The following is a 14,990-nucleotide window of genomic DNA, read 5'->3' on the forward strand; positions in this document are numbered from 1 at the left end:
TCTGATAGTTCCTGTAATATTTTTCCGGTTATTAGATCATCTAGGTACTTTTTTACTATTAATCTCCATGATTATTATTTGTTGAGCTTCTTTGATGGTGATTTTTTATGTGGTAAATCCATTTGAAATTAATCTAATTTAATATTATGATAGAAAATTATTATAAATTTTACGGTATACCTGGACGCTTCAGCAAAATATGAGATACATAGAAATATTACTTAGAGTCATTTTGTGGACAAACACTTCTAACATCAACGATAATGTATCAAATATGTCTTTCGTTTTTCGATAATAACGAGGGTGTCGGTTACAACTTGTCAAAGTATCAGTGATTGCGTGAAACTCGAGACCCTACGATAAAAGTCAGTGTTGGAATGGTAAAAGCGTCAGGATGAAGTGGGTTTATGACGCGAGTCTCTTATTACTTCAGAGATAAAACGATCCTAAAAGGATGTGCGGCCTGGTCTGCTCTGCTTTCTTCTGCATAGCGATTGGAATAGTTTTAAAAATTTAACATGTCCATATAGTTTTAAAGCCGGTCGTTATATTTCAGCCAAGCTCAGCGTTCTGAAATGTTCTTTTACACCCGGAAACTTGGGACGAGATAGAGCTAGTTTTATATTTGGTTCTTAAACGAATTTATGGGTTCTATACTATCTTTTTAGTATTTCAAACACCATTTTACTAGTATTTTTTATTATATCTTTCTCTGTTTTCGGAGATATGACATAGAGTCGAGTAATTTTTTAAATAGTTCGATTGTTTTTATTGGGAAAAGGAAAACACGGTGAGAACTGCCAATAATTTTGTGATTAAGTAAGGTACATAATTAATTAATAGAAAATGTATTCTTTACAATAATTTAGTTATTACTACTAGTCTACACTTATTTACCGCTTTGTTTATTAATGTTAATATAACTGTAGCTTTGTACCTGAAAATGTCTTCCCAGATCATCAACATTCATACGACACTCATAGACATGGGTATATTTGTTTATGAGTGATTCAGTTTATATGTATAATGGCAAGATATAAAAAATTTCGAAAAAAAGATCTTTTTCGCAGAGAATCTTCTAATAAATCTTGAAGAGTTGAGTTAGCCTTTACGGCAGCAAGATCAGCTCATAAGGAATTAATCTTCGATTTCACAGTTTGATGTGGTAACTTCTGTTAAGACGTATAGAAGAGAATCTGATTCTTCAATGTATCCAATGTATCATGTTATAAAGGTTAAATTATATCATACATTAAAATGGCCACTTTTAAATTGTTGAAACCAAAACATAAAAGAGAACTGTTGATATTTTTAAAACTCAGCAATATTCATAATAACATATGAACAATTCTAGGATCTATTATGTTTTCATTTTCATAAATATTAATTTAGATTGTTTATTGATTCAGTTGTGCGTCTTCTTCCTTCTGAATGTACAGAGAAAACCATTTACTCGTTTTTTTTGCACGTGCGTATTTAAATACGGCGTGAAGCAGCTGTATTCCCTCAGAATTGGAAATCACCTTCACAATATTGTTGTCGTTCCAAGTGGTTATTATTATGGAAGGATCATTTATCGATCGAATATCCCAACTGTCTCCTTTCGATTTTTTGAAAATGTTATTAGATGGCAACGGACACTTGCTCTTCTATTTTCTCGAAGAGTACGAAGAGTTTAAAATATAACTACTTACAATAGTTGTCTATTGTATAAGTAACTAAGCCTACTGTACGTTTAAACGTACAGTAAACATTAACGCTCAGTAGAAAACGCCAGAAAATGAATTTGTATACTCTATCTATAAAAAACCTAACTGCCGGCTTGGTTGGCATAGTGGTAAAGGCGACAGGACGGTTCGCCTACTGTTGCGATAGTCGCGGGTTCGAATCCTGCTGGGACATGGTCATAAATTTATGTTTGTTATTGTCCTAGGCAAGAGTGTAAAATCCGAAGGAAAATAATCCCAGTCACGCCAGTAACCAAACTGGGTAAGACCATCTGCCTTCTGGGATGATTTTTAAGTTGGTCACATAGAACAAAGAACTGTTGGAATTTTTAAAACTTAGCAATATTCATAATAACACATGAACAATTCTTGGATCCATTGTTATTTTTTCAATAAAGTTCAATGACGCAATAAAAGTTCTAAAAGGTCTCCATTGCAATATTTCCATTTCTTCCGCTCGGTTTCGCGTTTACCAAAAACCAAGAGACTGAAGGTTTCATTAAGTTCGCGATATAACATTTAAAACTAGGTGACACATTTATCGAAAAAAACACAAGACTGATTTCGTTAAATTTATCATATTAAAAACAGACAAAAGTGGGCAATAGTCCTTGCTAAACTTGGTCAATGGAAAATGGTGGTGAAAAATTTTCAACCATCACCGTTTTTCCAAGAACACACATAACCAGAACTGCACAATATGTTTACGAGAATCCTGTTTCTTCGTGTTTTTATTACCTCATACAGAGAGGTTTACAAATCCCTGACACACATTTAGTTTTTACCTTTTAATTAGTTTCGTTTGATTGTTTACCGATAAAATACACAACAACCATAAATCTAATTCGCTATATAGTTATTCTAAAACAAACTGTAAGACAATTCGTGCTCGAACCAACGTTCCTCGTTTAACCAAACCGTCATTCAGCGCTGGCGTATTGTTGGTTGAACTTGAAACACATATATATAAATGATTATTTAAATTTTATAGCTAGCGATACGGAGTTATGAATCATGTATTTGGTGTCGGCGTTCAATGAGGTCGTTCGCCAGTTTGAATGTCAAGAAAATGTTACGTTTTTGTCACTGTTTTATCATTATGTTAATAACGGTTGCGAGAAATGTTTGTTTATGAACAGGGAATGAAGAATAATCCAACCGTTACAAAGTTAGTTCAATTTTTTTATTATGCTAGGTTATTCCATAAAGTTGAAAAATTGATTTATACTTATAACAATAATTATATTTTATATAATTATTACACAAAGATTTAAATGTATTTTATTTCACCTTACATTAGATATGCTTACTTATGATATGATTTTAATATCATGATTATGATAAGATTATGCTAATGCACAAGCAACACACACAATATGTATCCATATATTTCCTAAACTAAAATTAAATTAGATTACTACTTAAGCTAAAATTAAGACATGTTAATTAAGTTAATTTCCAATTTAACCTACCATCGAGATGAATATTGAGCTATTTCACTGATTCTGCGTTAGAAATTGGACATCTCTCAAGTGATTTAATTAGATTTCTGTCGTTTCTCCGTAACGCAGAATTAGAACTATTAAACTGTATTTTCCAGTCTCTAAACCATTTATGAATTTGTACACAATTTGTTTGTTTGTATACTTTGTACAAAATACAAATAGTTATTTTTTCCTATATCCCTAGGCAAAGATATGTTTTCTCATAATGACTGTATTATCAACACATTTTCCAAGTACTGTTTTTTTGTTGGTATATCATAAATACAGCGTAAATACAGCCGTGATCTCAAATCATTACCCAGCGGAATTACAGCCGAAATATATTTAAATGTTGAGAATGCCCCTTCATATGAAACTCATATGGTTTTTTTTTCCGAAATGATCTAACTTCAAAAGATGAAATTTGTAATAACAATCTTAAATTAAATAACAGACAACACTAATCTAAATCTGAAATATAAGAGGCAACTCTCGACATTTACGAATTTGATTCCAAATATGTTCAGCAGAATTCCTTGATAAAAACATCGATTAGGTTATTAATATTCCATAATTATAGCATTTCTCAGAACATTTACAGTAAATCCAATCTTGTTTCCAATTTCCCCAGCTCCCGCAGTAATATAAAAAAACAAATTAATTCTGCATATAATTTGAATCGTAAATCCCATCTCCGTACATAGTTCATCTAAAGCAAAATTGCACAAAAATGTTCACGATTTAATGGAACTAATTTATTTTTTAAATTACTGAAGTCATTACAAATTGCATTCATACATCAAACTATTCTCATTATATACAGACATATAATATAAATGTTTCAACATTGATGATGATCAAAATAATTACTTGTATGTTAGATGGCAACTTAGTGGTGGTTGTCTCATCTGGACAACTTATAGTTGTAATAAACAACATTATTGTGTATCGCCCCATACCTTCGTCCACCAGTTTGCCTTTAATTATATTCAAAATGGTACTTTTTCTACCGAAATTTCTATATATATAGAAATGAACGAGGGGTGTAAGAAGAGTGCTTAAAAGCTAGCTAATCAAATTATTTTTGATATATCTAGACTTATAATACAAAGGTATTGTTAATAAAATAACTATTTTTCAGTTGGCAACACTTTAACACAATCCCGAGATATAAAAAGCAACAGTGCCATAAATGTCGCGCGATTTAACATATATATATTTCCCATTTGTCCAACTCGCGTAGCTATAAAAACAAGTATATAATTTGAATCCCAAATCCCAAAACTGAATTACGCCAAAAAGTTTAGGATTTAATTGAGTTCTTTTTTTAAAAACTACTGAATAATCAATACCTTTTCAGTATATAAAAGGTTACACTACAGAAATCTTATTAATAATATAATAGTTTAGGACAATCCCGGAATATAAAAAACAACCCCGTTTGAAGTATTTTGTTACTATTTCTTAACATAAATATTAATTTAGATTGATTTCTGATTCATATGTGCGTCTTTTGCCTTCCGAATGTACAGAGAAAAACTAACAAAGTTAAAAACTACATTATTTTAAACTTAATCCAGATATGTCTGACACTATTTTTTCCAAGTTTTTTTTCGAATTTTAGAAATATTGAAGCAAATCACATAGTTTTTACATTACGCTAAGGAAAATTTTTAAAAATAAATTTTTCTAGCAAAAAATAGGTGTTATTTTAAACGTACAGTAGGTATTTGAGCATACTAAATAATTTATAGCTGATATGAAACAGTATTTATTTTTATAGAAAAATTATAATGCCGCTTTGCATTTGATGCAGATAACTGACACGGCCTTATGGCACACTTTGCAATGCATTGGTTTTTGTGTGCCTACCTTCTGCGAATCTACATTTTGAAGATAAGAAGGCCTTGTTCTTTTACTTCCAGATTCCAGGTTGTTTCCAGATGAATTCGTTTCAATAAGGGACGTAACCACTCTTCTGCGGAAAGTATTCTATTTTTGAGTACTTCGAGGTCAAGAACATGAACAAAGATTGGAAAATACCACTTTTTCTGGCCGAAGTCTAGTAAAGGCTGCCAAATGGTCGCTCCTATCGACTCCGTCCATGTATTTATTACAAATTTTTGTTAGCTGTAGTTGCTCAATATTTACTCGTTTTTTTTTGCACGTGAGTATCGAAATACGGTATGAAGCGGCTGTATTTCTGCAGAATTGGAAATCACGTTCACAGTACTGCTATCGTTCCAAGTGGTTATTATTATGGAACACTCATTTGTCGATCGAATGTCCAACTGCCCATTTTCGATTTTTTGAAAATTCTATTAAAAACAAGAGATATTTCTTGAAGAAGATTAATTCTTCTTTTTCTATGTTCTCGTAGAGTATAAAGAGTCTAGAATATAATTTACCTTTGGTAGTTTTATATTTTATAAGTAACTAACGTTTAAACGTACAGTAAACATTAGCGTCCAGTAGAAAACGCTAGAAAATAAATGTGTATAATATACTTATAAAAAACCTAACTTCGATATGTTTTAACCTTATCTCTGCAATACATTTTTAAATAATAGAGTAAAAAAAACTTACCCTACAAGCTTTAGGTCAATTGGATGCGTCATTTTCCCGAATACCACAAAAAGAAAGCAATTTATTCAAAACATTTAACTAGTTTCCAAAGAATGCAAGTACACAACAGCTGTTTTTAGAACTAGCATCAAGTGGCACCATCTAGCAGTCAGTACTTCTCTATATGGAATGGGGTGGAATGAAGAAATATGTACGGTGTTTGTTAAAACGAACAATATGCATATCTGGGTTAAGTTGCAAATAATAGACGGATATAATAGACGATAAATCTTCGCACTATCACGTGGCATCAACTGTGCGCTCCCTTGGCTAGGTATTTGAATATTCTTGAAGACTCACGAAGACTCATTTCATCCCCCATTGCTCCCAGTTACTTTACACTGATGGAGTAATCTGATTTAACACTTTTTCTCGCAGTCTAATTAGTAATTATGTCTCAGGAGGGAAATACCTATCCAATGGTGATACCATTGTGTCGATATACGCCCATAAATGCACTGAGATGAATAAACTTGACATAAATAAACTCCAAACAAAAAGCTTTATTTCAAAGAAAAACATGTAAATAAGATTTTGTTAGTTTATCAAGTTCAGGCAACTCTCGAATCTTCTCATCTCCATACACGCGGTTCACGTATCGATTAATTTCGTTCGAAATAAAAAAAAGGGAGGGTTGAAGCCAAACAAGATGAATATCGCGTGTCCACGTACCGACCTCGCGACAATAAATAAGCGCCAAACACAAAATACGAATGGACAGGGGGAGTTCAACGACCGGCCAAAATGATAATTTCGATGCCCGTAAAACTTTATATAACTCGTTTAAATACGATTTGCATATTCCGCGATTGCCCCGCACTGGAGACGGAGGTAGGCGCCTTGAACTGCAAAAAAATAATAATATTTTAGTATTGCAGAAGCCGCATTACTTAGAAATAGCCGTACGTCGGCTCCAAGCGCCGGGTTTTGTTTGCATAACGTGGTCGTTGATACTGGACGCGGTCATCTGTTGTTACATTGACATCTTTTCGGGACTCTGGTTCGGCTGGGGGTCAGTGGTAGGTAGGGATCGGTTGATTTGTATTGACGCGACGTTAGTGCTGGTGCGTGCACGTCTGGTGTCTTTGGTGCGTGCGTAATTCGGTGAAAGGAACCCACGGAAACGAAAATGCGGTAAGGATATCATTACTATAGACAGTTCGGAAGTACGCATGATTTATTACTAGCGATAGCGTTGTTTTAACTCAGTGACTGTCATAATTATTAATATCCAGATGGTTGATAGACGCAATAGAAATAATTCAGATACCCAACATTTATAATAACAGTTTTACATACAGACCCAATATTCTCAAGAACCATAATACGGTATCATAATTCTCATTTAATATATCATAACTATTTCAAATATTTATTAGTGACCAATGTGATAGAAGTCTCAAAAGCTCCTCTCTGTAACTGATTTTATTTCTACTATCCATTCATTCAACCAGTTTCAAAACCAAAATTCAAAAAGATTAACATCAATCAAACTAACCCTAACACTCCACAAAAAAAAACACGCAATAAGACATCTTTGCTCGTCATGAAATTTAAAGATTTTATTTCTTTTTCAAGTCCTTACTGGATCCCATGTTTTTCATTATGAATTATATATATTTATAACGTATTATTTTGTTACTATCACACTATCTGAACACTATACTAAACAATCACGCTTGTCCATAAAAGAAAAATATGTTCAAGTATTAAAGCTATTCTATATTCTCATATTATATATATATATATATATATATATATATATATATATATTCACACTATCTAAATATAAAAAATTTATTCATACCATATAACAATATACCATAAAGTCTGTGCTAAGACATGTACAAAGATTTCTTTAAATTCTTTAGCATGATTTATGCATTCCCCAACCAAGAGGCTGTTTCTATGATAGTACATTTAAGAATCTAATTTTCTTGAAAAGCTTCTTTTACTCATTAATAGCCTGCGCTGGATTAGTTATTTATTATTTACTTAACCTAACAACTTAACCTAACAAATCATATATATTGCCCAGCTCTGATCCACACAATAATTTATATACTTTTCTTAAAGTATCGATCAAAATATTTGTGAAACAGGGTTACGAACAATCGACAATATGTTACACACTTTTAGTAACATTATTGTAGGATTTTGCAATATAAATATATAAAAACAAGTATAAATATATAAAACCACGTTATTGTTATGCGCTTAGAACTATCATCATAGTTTGGGGAATTATACGGTTCGGTCATATTGATTTCTAAATTAAACGCTACATCTGATTTTGTCAGATATATTTTCCAAATCAACTGTTTTCTGTTTTATCTAAACGTTGTTGACTATTTTTTTTCTTCTACGCGATATCGACTGTACCTGTTTGCTGAACTAATTGACTTGTGAGGTAGTTGTAGTTGCTCTGTGTACCCAACTTTTTTTCTCACTTATCGTTGTTGATTAAATCAGTTTTCGTTCTGTACATAGCAAGTTAGAAAAGAAATAGTTTTAGTTTTGTGAAAATTTACTTTGAAATTTGAAAAGTACTATTTTACAACAAAAGATTTATTTAGTAAATTTTCTTAATTTTTTTACAGTATTCAATAGATTTAAGTGTTGTATTTTATATATCAATGTTTTTAAAGTTACCAAGTTTTTTGAGAAAAATAACGAAAGATTAAGTGTTTATAAGGAAACAAATATTCCTAAAATAATGCATATCAAAAATCAACATTTAAGTAAATACATATTAAATTTATAGTCAGTTTACAGTCAGAGTTTGATAATATATTTATTTCTTTACAAGATTATTTTCGCAAGACTTACGCAATAATATAGTAATATTAAAAAAAGATACGTTATTATAAGCTTCTAGGTATTGCACTAAACTACATACTGCCGTCTGATAAAACGATAAGTATCAATATATAACATTAAAGCTTTTTAACATGCGGGTTTTCCAGAAACTTGAAAATAATAATCTCGCAGATAAATTATTTATGAAGCGATACCATAATGTTGACATTGTTACAATATACAAGCAACTGGCTGTCAAACATTCATATTTGATGAATTAGCCTTGACGGATTATCGGAAAAAATCTGGTAGCCCAGTCCCGAAATATAAAAAACAACTCTCGTATATGACCGCATAACTGTCGAATGTAATTACGATTGCATTCTCGAAAACGTTTTGACAGCAATCACTTTAAAAGTCGTCATGTCCCAACTGAATCAGTGTTACGAAGGACAAAGTTCATCGCTCTTTCCCCGTGTGACACAGTATCTTTCCTCGGCGCTATATGACAACAGAAAAAATGTACGTACAGGCTGACATTAGTCTCGAAACTGTTAACGCCCAAACGGTATCGGCCATAAGCAGCTCGACCGCTGAATGGAGCCGGCTCTGAAACAGGTGCTATCTGCTGTAAAAGGCCGTACGGAACGTTCGTTTCCTGAGAGATTTCTGGGAAATCCCGCCTTCGCCGAGAATGGACGTCGGTGGACGTTTGTAGGCCGGGATGCTGTTAGAATTGTTTCTGATGAATATTGAAACCGAATACCAGAGACTGTGTTTGAATTTTAACATATGCACACACAGATATTCATTGAAAAGTCTCCGCTCTTGAACATAGATACATGTATGTATGTATCAAAATTGCATAGCCTTGTATGCAAATAATACAGCTTTCATTAGTACTGCTCATCAGTTATATTTAGTACTGTGTTGAGTACAGTGGAGTCAATTAGTCTCAAATAAAACAGTTGCAAGAAAAAACGTATAGAAATGTTAGAAAAGGCCTAAATTACTTTTTCGTTTTCAAGTCACCATACTATGAAGAGTTTCTCAAAATATACATACGAAAAAGTATTTCGTATATTATCTATTAAAAGTTTTTAACTAAAGAAAAAACATAGAATGTTTAGAGTAAATGATGTGGCTCGGTGAATGGAGGTAAAACATTTTTGTAATACGATTTGTCCTTTGCTTCAAGATAGGCCTCGCTTTCGGCGATCACCTCTTCATTCGACGAAAATTTCTTCCCAGCGAGCATTTTTTGAGATCTGAGAACAGAAAATAGTCGCTGGGGCCAGATATGGAGAATATGGTGGATAGGACAGCAGTTCGTAGCTCAATTCGAGCAATTTGACGTGGTATGTTACACGGTGCATTGTCTTGGTGAAGCAGCACTTTCTTTTTCTTCAAATGCGGCCGTTTTTCGACTATTTCGTCCTTTAAACGACCCAAGAACGCTATGTAATAGTCGCTGTTGATGGTTCTTCCTTTTTCAAGGTAGTCAATAAAAATTCTTACATGCGCATCCCAAAATATAGACGCCATAACCCTGCCAGCCGACTGTTGCGTTTTCCCACGCTTTGGAGCGGGTTCATCGCGTGCAGTCCACTCGAATGACTGTCGATCGAACTTCGGAGTGAAATGATGGAGCCATGTTTCATCTATTGTCACATATCGACGCAAAAACTCGAGTTTATTACGCTTGATCATCTTCAAACACTGCTCCGAATCATCAACTTGTCGTTGTTTTTTGGTCAAAAGTGAGCTCGCGCGGCACCCACTTTGCACAGAGCTTTCTCAAACCTAAATATGATGTACATGTTCAGTTGATATCTTTATAGTGTCTACTATTTCATTCAATTTACGGTCAAATTATTTTGTGGATTTTTTAAATGTTTTCGTCGGTAACAACCTCTTTTGGGCGTCCACTGCGTTCACCGTCTTTGTTACTCATTTCACCACGTCTAAGCATACCAATACTTGATGGTTGATTTTCCTGGGGCAGTGTCCGTAAACAAGGCATCAAGCCAAGTTACTGCTTCAACTGTATATTTTCCGTTCAAAAAGCAATATTTTATCAACACACGGAATTCCTTTTTATCCATTCACAAACTAATGATCCGACAGCTGCCAAATTTATACTCGCATCTTTTGAGGGCTAGGGCTAACTAAAAAACATATGGATTTAATTCTAGTAGTTCCATCTGTGGTCCGGGGACTTTTCAATTGACCTGTTACATGTAAAAACCATCGAATTTTATTAGTTTACATTTGTACTTTTCACATTTTTACCATTAGATATCGATAATCAAAATAAATACACACCTGGTATAAATATGAACTGTTTCGTCATAGATAATGACGCAAAAATTAAGTATTTCATTGATTTTCTAAGGTGTTATAGGGTCTTTCAACTCCATGAATGATTTAAATGTGATTATGTCTCGCAGACTTTTCTAGTTGATTTTTTTGTAACTTCCAGTGATCTAATGACTTTTCAAATATAATGTAAGAATGTCGCTTCATTCCGTTTCCACGTCGACTCGCCTTTATTGAAAAACCCACATATACTCTGTCAACATATCACATAATCTTGCGGTATTGATTAACGACATTATTTGAAGAAATTTATAGGGAAACGACACTAAATCAATATTACCCGAGCAATCGTTCATTTTACGGGCATCGTTAAATAAAAGACGACAAACTCCGTAATCCGTACGTAAATAATTGATTTCGTACGGCCTCGGTGCCGTATAGTTTCCCCGCGGATTTGTTATAATCGATGGTATTTTAACTTAACGCCACTCCAGCCCGCCCCAGTCGCGTCCCTGAGACTTCAAAATACGTCTAATGAGCGTTTTAACTTTGAACAAACAGTTTTAAGAGACCCCGCTTACGATATACCGGGTCCGGGGGGCCGAGGGCGGGACAGCGGCAGCCTTGGAGATGCAGGCGCGGTTGGCGATATTGTTTGGTAAACAGTTTTAATGAGAACGCCAGAAACTGTGTGCGGTTTGGGAACGTGAGTACCGCCATTATATTTCCAGGTGGATTGTCCAGAAAATGGGACGCCAGCATCCTTTGTTTTGGGTTAAAGGCTTTTTTGTCGACTGCAAATTTAACCACTTTTCGGTAACGAGTATGTCGCTCACATTTTAAAATCATTGATCTAATTAAAAATATGACTCAAACATATTCATAATCCCCAAATATAACAGATAACTCTAGTACTATCAGTATACTATTTGTAAAATCCAAAATATAGTTGAACGAAATGTAAGAGGAATTTTGAGATTTCGTGGTCTATGTTGGTCCGATTTTTTGTTGCTTGATTGGCAAGCATGTCTAGAAAGTATCTATAGGGAATTTTTAATCAACTGTCGAAAGGATAACACGCTTTGGCACTTTTCTTTGTTTTGGTTTAAAGACTTTTTTGTAGACTGAAAGTTTAACCACTTTCCAACGAGCATATCGCCCATATTTTAAAATTATTTATCTAATTTAAAATGTGACTCAAACATATTCACAATCCCGAAAGATAAAAGACAACCCTAGTACTATCTATAATGTTCTAACTTAATTTCTAGTGGTTTTTTTTAATATAAATGCAGATTTTAATTATTCATCTAAATCCAAAGTATAATTGTACCAGATGTTTTCTAAATGTAAAGGACGTTTTAAAATTACGCGGTCTATGTTGGTCCGATTTAAATGATTTATTGTTGCTGTATTGGCAAGGATGTCTCGAAAGTATCTATAGGCATTTGATCAACTGTTGAAAGGATAATGTTATGGCACTTTCCTTTGTTTTGGGTTAAAGACTTTTTTGTAGATTGAAAGTTTAACCACTTTCCGGTAACGAGTATGTCGCTCATATTTTAAAATTTTTGATCTAGTACTATCTGTAATATTTTAAATTAATTTCTAGTGATTTTTTTATATAAACGCAGATTTGAATTATTAATCCAAATCCAAAATATAATTGCATGAAGTGTTTTCTAAATGTATCTCCGCAAGATACAAAACCAATAAAAAACTACACGATAACCTCGAAATCAAATTGATTTACGAAGGATTTATTTAAAATATGAAACAAGGTTTCTAAATCACAGCAACGTGGAAGCAATAGAGCTATTGGAAATCACGCAGGAAATCTGAGATTTGAAGCGAACCAAACCACACGAAGTATACTGTATAATCCAAATTTTTTATGCTAATTCGCGAAATGCATACTGCTGCTGCATTTATCTCGTACTCGTATTGCTTGTGCATGGATACAAGTACAAGAGAACAACAATAAGCCAATGAATGTGTAAAGCAAGATTGTACTAAACATATCTAATATAAGATGTAATTAAAAATATTAAATCAACACAATTAGCTTCTTCACATTCACACGTACACAAAATATTAATTAAAAAATTAATTTTTAAGATACCTTTATGAAAAAAATCTACTGGTGTTAAGTCTGGACATCTGCGCGGTCTTCCGATATCAATGCCACTAATGATTCTTTCCGAAAATTATTTGCAAAGGATATGAAGCGAGTCCTTCATTACATGGGAAATAGCCACATATTATTGGAAAAATATACTTCTGCTGTTAACTCGGATTTTCCATTAAAAAATTCCTTTGAAATTTCGAGAATTGAAAATATTTTGTTTATAAATATAATCTTCGGCCAATTTAATGTTTACTGGGCTTCAGATACTAAAACATTTTCAATATTAATTTAGTGTTGATATATAATATAGTTACAGGAAATATATGAACGTTTAGAAATGATTCAGAATAAAAGATCATATATGCAACCATTAAATTTTCACTTCAGATTTAAGTCATGATATAACCACGTTATTCAATATAGCTCTTAGCAAACAATCTTGGCAAACAATAAATTACAAATGTAATTCCCTTATATCGACCACACCTTCTATTGTACACCATTTATTGGTTTACTAAATCCTCGTGTAGACTATCGTGGGTGAAGAGGGAGGGAGACAAGCCGCTATATTAACGAGAAAAAATGATTAACGAAAAATCGATATATCTACACACGGACCAGTCTCGTCGATCCACCACCACCCTTTTCCGAAACCCACCGTCTCGTCATCCATCATCATTACGAAGGACAGAAAGCAATTGTCAAAGAACGTCGGCATCCACGAGCGATAATTCCGGATCGTAATAAAAGTTAAACGTCGGTTATAACTAACCTCTATTTACCCCCCGGTCTCCCCTCGATTCTCCCCAGCTTGCACCCTCCTAATAGAAAACAGCACGTAACGCTCCCTTGTTTAAAGAGAATTTTATCCTGCTGAGGAAACGGTGGAGATGTCACTATAAGAATTAATCAATAATTCGATTTTGAGGTTAGGAAAGTAATATTGATAGGTTGATAAGAAAATGATTTCCGATTAAAGCCATGTAATCTTGGGTGAACTAATGTGATCTTTTAAAACATATATTGTAGATTTACTGCATTTATGTCATACAAAAATACAGATTAAATATATCTAGTCAAAGACTAAAATAATTAATTAATATTTTTTGGTTACATTTTTACATATATTACATCTTACATTGGATATGCTTAATACTGGAGGAAACGGTGGAGATGTCACTATAAGAATTAATCAATAATTCCATTTTGAGGTTAGGAAAGTAATATTGATAGGTTGATAAGAAAATGATTTCCGATTAAAGCTATGTAATCTTGAGTGAACTAATGTGATCTTTTAAAACATATATTGTAGATTTACTGCATTTATGTCATACAAAAATACAGATTAAATATATCTAGTCAAAGACTAAAATAATTAATTAATATTTTTTGGTTACATTTTTACATATATTACATCTTACATTAGATATACTTAATACTGGAGGAAACGGTGGAGATGTCACTATAAGAATTAATCAATAATTCGATTTTGAGGTTAGGAAAGTAATACTGATAGGTTGATAAGAAAATGATTTCCGATTAAAGCCATGTAATCTTGAGTGAACTAATGTGATCTTTTAAAACATATATTGTAGATTTACTGCATTTATGTCATACAAAAATACAGATTAAATATATCTAGTCAAAGAATAAAATAATTAATTAATATTTTTTGGTTACATTTTTACATATATTACATCTTACATTAGATATACTTAATACTGGAGGAAACGGTGGAGATGTCACTATAAGAATTAATCAATAATTCGATTTTGAGGTTAGGAAAGTAATATTGATAGGTTGATAAGAAAATGATTTCCGATTAAAGCCATGTAATCTTGAGTGAACTAATGTGATCTTTTAAAACATATATTGTAGATTTACTGCATTTATGTCATACAAAAATAC

At 32.8% G+C, this 14,990-nt stretch overlaps 1 protein-coding gene across 4 annotated transcripts in view; it reads left to right on the forward strand.

Annotated features, from left to right (window-relative positions):
* The window catches only part of LOC143198328 (ras-GEF domain-containing family member 1B), a 362,171-nt gene that overhangs the window by 265,479 nt on the left and 81,702 nt on the right, over positions 1-14,990 (forward strand). Inside the window, exon 1 of one of the 4 annotated variants that reach the window (XM_076407485.1) lies at positions 6,708-6,970. The exons of the other annotated variants lie outside the window; for them this stretch is intronic. The gene's annotated coding sequence lies outside the window, so the exon portion shown is untranslated. Of the gene's footprint in view, positions 1-6,707; positions 6,971-14,990 lie in introns of those variants that run through there. 4 annotated transcript variants of the gene reach the window in all.

The sequence above is a fragment of the Rhynchophorus ferrugineus genome, unplaced genomic scaffold, assembly GCF_030347505.1.
Source record: "Rhynchophorus ferrugineus isolate W39M unplaced genomic scaffold, kcgeb_rfMv2 rfM6, whole genome shotgun sequence".
Lineage (NCBI taxonomy): Eukaryota > Metazoa > Arthropoda > Insecta > Coleoptera > Curculionidae > Rhynchophorus > Rhynchophorus ferrugineus.